This window comes from Canis lupus, chromosome 10, assembly GCF_011100685.1.
Source record: "Canis lupus familiaris isolate Mischka breed German Shepherd chromosome 10, alternate assembly UU_Cfam_GSD_1.0, whole genome shotgun sequence".
NCBI classification, from domain to species: domain Eukaryota; kingdom Metazoa; phylum Chordata; class Mammalia; order Carnivora; family Canidae; genus Canis; species Canis lupus.
The window spans coordinates 62,048,929-62,058,150 of NC_049231.1; the positions used below are offsets into that span (position 1 = coordinate 62,048,929).

The 9,222-nt window shown below is 44.0% G+C and overlaps 1 long non-coding RNA gene across 3 annotated transcripts; it reads left to right on the forward strand.

Annotated features, from left to right (window-relative positions):
• Positions 1 to 4,904: 4,904 nt before the first annotated feature.
• Positions 4,905 to 8,980, forward strand: LOC106559422. Of its 3 annotated transcripts, XR_005366097.1 has the most exons (4): positions 4,905 to 5,356; positions 5,510 to 5,621; positions 8,053 to 8,180; positions 8,777 to 8,980. It is a non-coding gene; the product is annotated as an uncharacterized LOC106559422 (long non-coding RNA). The 3 variants fall into 3 exon arrangements; XR_005366098.1 differs by lacking the exon at positions 5,510 to 5,621 and having other exon boundaries at positions 4,917 to 5,356; positions 8,777 to 8,974; XR_005366096.1 differs by lacking the exon at positions 5,510 to 5,621 and having other exon boundaries at positions 4,923 to 5,147; positions 8,777 to 8,961.
• The last annotated feature ends 242 nt before the right edge of the window (positions 8,981 to 9,222 follow it).

Consider the following 9,222-nt stretch of genomic DNA (forward strand, 5'->3'; position numbering starts at 1 on the left):
ATGACTTCATATATAAAGCAAAGAATAAGACCAATCCCCTCTCCTTCAGATCATGGTGAAATTTGATAATTAAACCTAATTCATGTAAAGAACTCAACCTCTAGGGCCCCCCCATCTCTTTTTTACTTTAAAAGATAAAGCAACAAAGATTCGTGTATGCAAAGTTGTGAGTATGCTTTCCCGGTTCCCCTCTTGTCACTTCCTGTTCCCATGTTCAGGCCTCCTTGCCATCAGCTAGCAGAGTGGGGGTTCTCCACATCAAGTTCTGGGGGTCTTTCCACCACCTCCATGTCTGTAGGTCTCTGACACCAGAGCTGAAGCCCAGAGCCCCTCCTCATATTTGTCTAACCAATGAGAGGATAAGGGCTGAGTCCTAGAGGTGTCGGATCTGGAAGGAATCTCACACACCACGTAGAACCATCACTTCAACTTACTTGATAAGGAAGCTGCGGTCCAGGGTGGAGACAGGACTTCTGTCTACACAATGGCTGTTTTAGATCCAAGAATGCAATTTATACCTCAAGAACTTTTGTCTATGTTTGCATACATTCATTCCTCAACTGGGATATTCAATGAATACTTTTGTGTATCTACCATGTGGCGAGCGGTAGGTAAGTAAGATAGAGCCCTGCCCTCAGAGCTTTTATTCTCTCCGGTCACATAGGCAATAGGTGGACCATTTCCACAAAGATTTACAGCCCAGAGCTCTGTCCCCTGAATCTCACAGCTGGTATTTGGACAACAAAGTTGACTCTCCTCGTCTATATAAGATGGTACATCTGCAGTTGCGATACACATCACCTACAGTCATTCTGACAAGAATGACAATAGCACCACCACTCACTTTAATCTGTCTGATCTGTGATGACAAAAACAAAAACGAAAATTACACACCTAAACACCATGTGATCTGTCCCCAGAAAGGTTGTGTGAGTAAAGAAAGAGCATGGCTATAGGAATCAGAAACTGGATTTAAAACTCCGATCTATCATTAATATGTCATGCTGTGGAGCACCTGGGTGGCTCAGTCGGTTAAGCATCTCCCTTCTGCTCAGGTCATGGTCCCAGGGCCCAGGGATCGAGCCCTGCATCGGGCTCCCTGCTTCTCCCTCCCTCTCCACCACTTGCTCTCTCATGCGCAATCTCTCTCTCTCTCTCTCTCTCTCTCTCTCAAATAAATATATAAAATCCTTTCAAAAACTATGTTGTGGCTGCATAAGGCTGTGTAGGTGACTTTGCCCTTCTAGCCTCAACCATTCATAAAAAATTTCCTCATCTATAAAAAGGAAGCGATGCTGTTGCTTCATAGGGTTCTGTAGGATTAAATGAGATAATGGATGCAATGCCCTCAACACGGTGCCTGGCACACCAGAGAGCTCAAAATACATCCACAGCTTTTCTTTTCCTGCCAGTCAGTCCCTTTTTCATAGTTGGAACCGGCAGTTCCATGACTGGTGCCTTTGAAGTAATCATGGCAGTTAGAAGACTTCGTAAAATGAGGCACCTAAGGGCAGGATCTGACCACAAAGAAAAACTCAGACCACTTTTCCTTTTGTTTCTTGGAGGGTTTTTTTGGTTTTCGTTTTTTTCTTAGAAGCTTTCTTTGCACACCTACCAATAAGTGTGAGAGTCTGCCCTCTAGTGGTTGTGGCCCTCGGTGCCAGTTTCGCTAACGACCCTTCAGCCCACCGGACTTGGCCCATCCGATTAACCTTCAGCGATGCCTCTTGGCCTGGTCACAACAGATTTTTATCTCAACAGAAAAATTAAACAGGAACAGCTGTGACTAAAGTTAATCAGATTGATTCTGTAACATAGAGATTAATCCTGACTGCACAATCAAATCACACACTCTCCCAAAGATACAAAATCAATGCCTGGGCCCCATCCCAAACCAGCTGAATCTGAACCTTTTGGGAGAGGGTCCGAGCAGAGAGTTTTTTTAAGGCTCCCCAGGTGATTCTGACGAGTAGCCAGGATTCAGAATCAGAACTTTCAAAACCCTATTAGAACTTGACAAATGACAGCGAAGACTATCCCCCCGACGGCAGCCCTCCCAATAGCTCTCCACCCTGTCCTTGCTGAAACTGGTTTTGGTCTCTTCCTGGGGAATTGCTTTCAGACCACATGGCATATATTTTGGAATGATCTCAGTACTGGCAAATTTTTGTCTTTTGACAGTGGATTTGAGTTTGAATAAAAATCCTAAAGTGATTCTAAAATCAAGCCAGCTGAATATGCAGGGCCATTTTGCAAGATAAGCTGGGTAAGACCATTTTTGGTCAAAACAACATATGGCCGAGGGGATGGATTTATCTCATGCACCTCAAAACCGACACAGCGGCAATCCTAAGAGAGGGCCCCAACATTTTGATTAGTAACAGCTGTATTGGGACCTGGGTGCTGCTCCCCAAGTTCCACCTTCAGTGTTGGTCTGGACACATGAGGTCTAGTAGAATTGTTATAAATCTGCCTCCTTCCGTCAAGGGCGTTCAGAACCAAAAGGGGGAAAACTGGTAGGAGGGTCAGAACAGGACAGCCCCTGCGTTTTATGGAACTCTGATCACCATCCAACACCATCAGAATCCGGTTTGCCACATCTGAGGGGGACCCCACTTCAGGCTGGCAAGGCAGTGGCCTGCACAGAGGAACTACGGAGGGTCTCTCTTCAGCAGCACCAGGACTTGGCTTCTCAGGAACCTCGGCGGCTAAGGCAGATGGCTAAATACCGCATCGTGATTTTTTTTTTTTAAGATTTTATTTATTGATTCATGAGTGACACAGAGAGAGGCAGAGACACAGGCAGAGGGAGAAGCAGGCTCCATGCAGGGAGCCCGATGTGGGACTCGATCCCGGGACCCTGGGATCTTGACCTGAGCCGAAGACAGGCGCTCAGCCACTGAGCCACTCAGGTGCCCCCACATCGTGATTTTTGTGGCCCTCTAAGGCCTCATAATGAAATCCTCTAACATCATATCAGATAAATCCTAACTGGTGAGAACACAGGACACTGGTAAGCCCTTGTCATCTATCGTAGATCAATTGGACTTCATTTCCAGCTCTAATATTTTGCAGTTATTTCCTTGCCCAGGTAAGACTATTCCTGTCTCATTACCTCCCCGATCTGATGTCAACATTAACCATTGGGTCCTCTTGCCGTAGTCTCGTGTCTCTAAGAAGGTGTTGCCCAATGTGTATTCCAAGGAATGCTGGTTTTATGGTATCCAGTCATTTATTCCACAGTGATTTATGGAGCACCTCATGTGTTCCAGGCAAGGGTACATCTAGGTTTTGTGGGACCCGAAGCTGTTAACAATCATGGAAGTCCCTTCTAACAGAAAGAATGCAAAATTATGAATCCAAAAGTAGGTTCCAGGCCTTGGAAGGGTCTTAAGCTCCATTACTTCATCGGGCTTTTGTGAATGGTTCCAGGCTGTGGGGTTATAAGGATGAATAAAACAGACAGAGACCTGCTCACATGAAGCTGATATTCCAAAAAGGTAGAAATAAGGCTGAAGATTAATTGAATATAGAGGAGGAAAAAAATCCATGACTTTATGTTTGGGAACTAAGGAGCTAAACAAAATTAAATAGATTTCTTCACTGAAGAGTCTCTCAGGGCCACTAAAAGGCTGATGTGCCCTGTGACCCTCCAAGAGGGGGACTGTGCTTGCATCATTCCCCAGCATCATTTATCAGAGAACCGTTCTCTTGTGAGGCATCCCTGGAGACTCAATTCTGTGGAACCCACTTTGGAGAAATCCTGCTCTGTAATGTACTGGAAGCTCAGCACGTGACATCTTCTGTCTGTCATTGGCCATGAAACTGGGTCCCCTTCTTGTTTGGGGAAAGTTTTGGTTCCTGCACTAATGAAATAATTTAAATCATTCCTCATTATTGTGGTTTTCAAACTCCCCCTCTACCGTTTTAGGCATTTGGAACCCTCCTCAGCTTCCAATATTTCAGACTATAAATCTCAAAATACGTGTTTCAAAACTTTTCCAATCAGGCCTTGGATTTTACACAGCATGGGTTCCGCTTAAGGTAACATGAATTCACCTTATGAGGGATTCTCAAATTTAGAAATGCAAAATACCAGGATGCCTCGTGGCTTTAAAATCATCTGTTATCCTGAAGAATCACAGAAGAGTCAGCATTTGGGGTCATAAATCTGCCTTCGCACCTCCCTCCAACCCCTCCACCAGGGCGAGAAGGCTCTTGTGTGAGGCCTTGCTTTCCAGTGGTAAGAATTATATTTGTCTCGGGTGCTGGTTCCAGAGACATCTGTGATGGCAGCCCATCCAGCTCTGTTCTCAGGGAGCTAACTTTAGCAGCAGATTCTGCATCTGCTGGCGGAGTTTGACACAGCATATGTTTTCCAAAGCAGCCCTTCCCAATAGCTGACTCCCTTCTCATGTGAGGACATTTAATATATCCTGAGAACTAATCAGCTCCCCCCTCTTCCCAAACGTTTAAGCTATTTTTAATTTCATCCAATTTAACAAGCAGTCATGTCTGGAGCCCATCTTTTGATTTCAAAATAAATAAAAAAGAATGTCTATGACTCACAATAGATTTCACCTCTGGGCAGGCCAGCAAATTTATCCACACCTTGCTCCAAATAAAGTCCTTCTCTCACAGGCTTCCTGACATTCTTGTTAACCCTTTAACCTCTTGAGGGGATTTAATACAAGCGAACCACCATTGTGGTGGTTTAAAAACATGTCTACAATTTTTTCAGTGCTTCTCTCTTCAAAAGGTGGAGCTTGACACCCTTCTCCTTGTGTGTGGTCTGGATTCAGTGACACACTTCTAACAAAGGGAAGTGTGTGACTTCCAAGGTGGGGTGATAAAAGGCCCTGTGGCCTTCCTCTTGGATCACTCGCTCTGAGAAAAACCAGCTGCCATTATGACGTCATTCAGGCGGCGGACCTATGGAAGATTCTCAGGTTGAGGAACTCAGACCTCCTACCAATAGCTAACCAGGTTGCCCCCAGGCTTGTGAGGGAGCATCTTGGAAGTGGATCCTCCTGCCCATCAAGGCTTCAGAAGACTGCAGCCTCAGCCAACTTCTTGGCTTGCACCACATGAGAGCCTCTGAGGCAGAGTCACCCAACTAAGCTACTCCCAAGTTTGTGACCTACTGAGTGAGATACGTATTATTGTTTTAAGCCATTAAGATCTGGGGTAATTTGTTACACGGCAATGAGTAACTAATACATCTGTCTTATGGGTTTTTATATGATGTCCCAACTGCACTCCCTGAGGTTGTTGTCTGTTTATCTGCAACAGTGGACTGGATTGGTCAGGAGCATAATTACCTATGTAATGGGTGGGACGTCATGGCCTTTTCCCTGTGAGTAAAATTAAGTTCTACTAATATACTAGAGCCAGCTTCCATTGGCCCCAAGGCCCACTTTCAAGATTCCCAACCCCCCTGGGAGGATGGAGGAGAGCCCACAGCACTCCCAATTTAATTAATCCTGTCTGCTTCCCACATGCCATATAGCTGCCACTGCATATCTCCGAGGCCCATCTTCACGCTCCTCCAGACCACCGCCCAAGCCACCATCATCATCCACCTCTTGGATACTGACTGAATCACACTCCCCGGGGTCCTGGTATTGTCACTATATGCTGGGCTATCAAACAGCTGTCCTCTCCTCCATTAGCATCTTAAGAGAGGCATCCCAAAGCAGAGTCAGAGCTGCTTGAACTTCACACACAGCCATCCTTCTGCAGGGAGACTGCCACCACTAGGGTGCTGCGCGCAGGTAGCAGCCAGGGTTCCAGTGAAGGACCCCCCTCCCCAAACAACCCTGTTGTTGAATTTGGCTAATTACTCTTAACACTTGTTTTTCAGAGTAAATTCTCCTCCAGGCCCAGTAGGCCCCTCCTTGTATTTTTTTTCTCTAAGACTTTGTTTTTTTAGAGAAGTTTTAGGTTCATAGCAAAATTGAGGGAAAGTACAGAGATTTCCCACCTACCCCCCCCACCACACACATGCAAGGCCTCCCCTCATTACCAACACCTCCCACCAGAATGGTACATTTGTTACAACTGATGAACCTACACTGACACATCATTATCACCCCCAAGACCAAAGTTTACTTTAGGACCGTTCTTAGGGCCGCATATTTTATTGGTTTGGGCAAATGTATAATGACATATCTATCATTATAATATCATATAGAGTACTTTTGCTGCCCTAAACATCCTGTGTGCATCTCCTTTTCATCCCATGCCCCACCCCACTCCTGGCAACCACTGATTTTTTACTGTCTTCATAGTTTTTCCAGAATGTTACATAGAATCATATACATGTAGCCTTTTCAGTGTAGCTTCTTTCCTGTAGTAACATGCATTTAAGTTTCTTCTATGTCTTTTCCTGGCTTGATAGCTCTATTTCACTATGGTGCTAAATAATATTTCGCGGTCTGGATGTACCACAGTGTGTTTATCCATTCATCTACTGAAGGACATCATAGTTGATTCTAGGTTTTGGTAATTACGAATAAAGCTGCTATCAACATCCATGTGCAGGTTTTTGTGTGGAAGTAAGTTTTCAACTCCTTTGGGTAAATACCAAGGAGCATGATTGCTAGATCATATGGTAAGAGTATGTTTAGTTTGTAGGAAATGCCAAACTGTCTTCCAAAGTGGCTGTACTACTGTTTTGTATTCCCACCAGCAGCGTATGAGAATTCCTGTTGCCCCAAGTACCCGCCAGCAATTGGTGTTATCAGTGTTCCAGATTCTGGCCATTCTGATGGATGCATAGTGATATCTCATTGTTTTAATTTGCACTTCCTTGATGACATGTGATGTGGAGCATCTTTCTATACGCTTATTTGCTATCTGTATATTTTGTTGGTGAGGTGTCTGTCAAGGTCTTTGGCTCAATTTTTAGTTGAGTTGTTTTCCTCCTGTTGAGTTTTATTTTTTTATTTTTTTAAAGACTTTATTTATTTATTCATGAGAGAGAGAGAGAGACAGAGAGAGAGAGAAAGGCAGAGAGACACAGACAGAGGGAGAAGCAGGCTCCATACGGGAGCCCGATGTGGGACTTGATCCTGGGTCTCCAGGACCAGGCCCTGGACCGAAGGTGGCGCTAAACCGCTGGGCCACCTGGGCTGCCCTCCTGTTGAGTTTTAAGAGTTCTTTGTATATTTTAGATACCAGCCCTTACATCTTCCTTGCATCTTTAGTAGCCACCATCAGCTGCAAGCACAAATAAGTCCATCAAACCTTCTTACACAAATATAAATCCTAGTCATTTTTCTTATTTATTTTCCTAAAAAGCTCTTTGGCGCACATAATAGTAAAATAACATGTGAGGAAGCTCTCAGTTTTTTAATCTTCATAGCCCTATTAAAAAACAACAACAGTACTTTTAAGACAAGTACATATATGTATATGTTGGTGGGAGAAGAGAGGTTGCTTAGCAGTGATTGGCGTCCTGATGGTTTCTTTCTGGAAAAAATGATGGCTATGTTTATAAATCACCAAAACCTCAGTTTGTTTTAAATTCCCCCAAAAAACATTGTGCGGCACACTAGTTCCGCAGGGTGTTGGGGGTGAGGTGGGATTCTGTGGTCATCTTTGGGAACTGCTAGGGTTAAGGTGCTTCTCTACAACTGGACTTCCTTGAGCCTTTTGTATGTTAATTTTCATCATGTGGCACTAAAATAGGGGTTTATATTAATTAGGTATGCTATGTTTCCCAAAGTCATTCCACCACAGAGCATCTCAGGAAACTAGTATTTAACACACTTTGTAAAATGCTGGGTGAGACCCAGCCCCAAAGAAAACGGAATGTGGCAAAATCAAGCATTTTTTAATGTGTCAAAAGCTCAGCCAGGTCACCCAAGCTTTGATTTGCTCCTAATAAGTCCTAAGAATGTGAGGGGAAGATTGTTGATTAAAGACATAGATCTGAGGTCCAAAGACTATTTAAACCAAAATAACGGACAGAAGGAATACAAGGACAGAAAGAATACGAAGGTGCTCCACAGATATTTGTTGGTAAGTGAAATCCAAATTCCCTCTCAGTCATTAAGCTACAACTACAGTCTCCCACCTCAAGCCCTAAATTGGAAGCCGGGGACGCCAAGGCAGAGAACTATCATCTTCAAGGCCTAGATCCCATCCTTCCCTTTCAAAACACCTCCATAAAGAAGGTAAGAGATGGGGGCAGGGGGAGAGAAAAAAACTTTATTCTTTCAACATTGACCCATTTTGTTCAGGTCTAACAACTCAAAAGCAGCAGAGTCATTGAAACATGGATTGTAAAACTATAACACTCCTCAATTACTTCTTGTTGGCCAGACAAGCAAACCTATTATTTGACAATGCATCATGCTCCAAGATAGTAAACTTTATCATACAGAGGTCATGAGAAAAAGACCACAGGTACAGTTTGCTAACCTCCACTAGATAATTTTTCACAGTTATCATCCAAGCACTGTAAAAGCACAAAAGATATGTTATCTTCGGGCTCAGTTTATTATAACGTGTGGGTGAAACTCCCTATAAAACCACTTACTAGGTAACTGTTGCACGTTCTCCTGCACAGAAAGTCAAATCAGTAAAACATCTTTTTGACAGTGTCTTTTTAAGTGTCAGGAATAAAAGGACGTGCTCTTAAAGGAGAGGTAGCACACTATTTATCATCCCGCCTCACTTTCCCACACGTACACACACAGATCCCCATCGCCTCTCTGCATGCCAGAGACACTCAAAGGAATCCTTCTCAGTACTCTCGTTTCTTTTACAGCTGAGTATTTCACGGCGGAATTGTTCGTGGATAAAGCTGCAAGTAACATTAACTCGAGATACTATAGGTGCCAGCATTTCAAGTACTAGTCATGGTATTTTTTCTCCTGGAGTCATAATATTGAGTAAGACCCAGCAAATGCAAAATAAAAGGATGATGGATTCCCTCAGTAAATGCTCTCAAGAGTCTCAGATTTAAAATCAGAGCCTAAGAGAGGTCGTCTAACTATCATTTGAAACTGGGATTCTTTTCTTAAGATGCTATCTCTCTCCACGGTAACATCTTCATGGTCCCCAGGGTCCCTTGAGCAGGGTGGGGCAGGTCTTGGATGATTAAACCCCAGGATGTATCATGACGTCCCAGGAAACTCTGGGTTCACAATCCTATCCCCGCAAGGGAAGACAAGTTCAACAATGTGAGATGGAGGATTCCTCCCAGAATGCAGT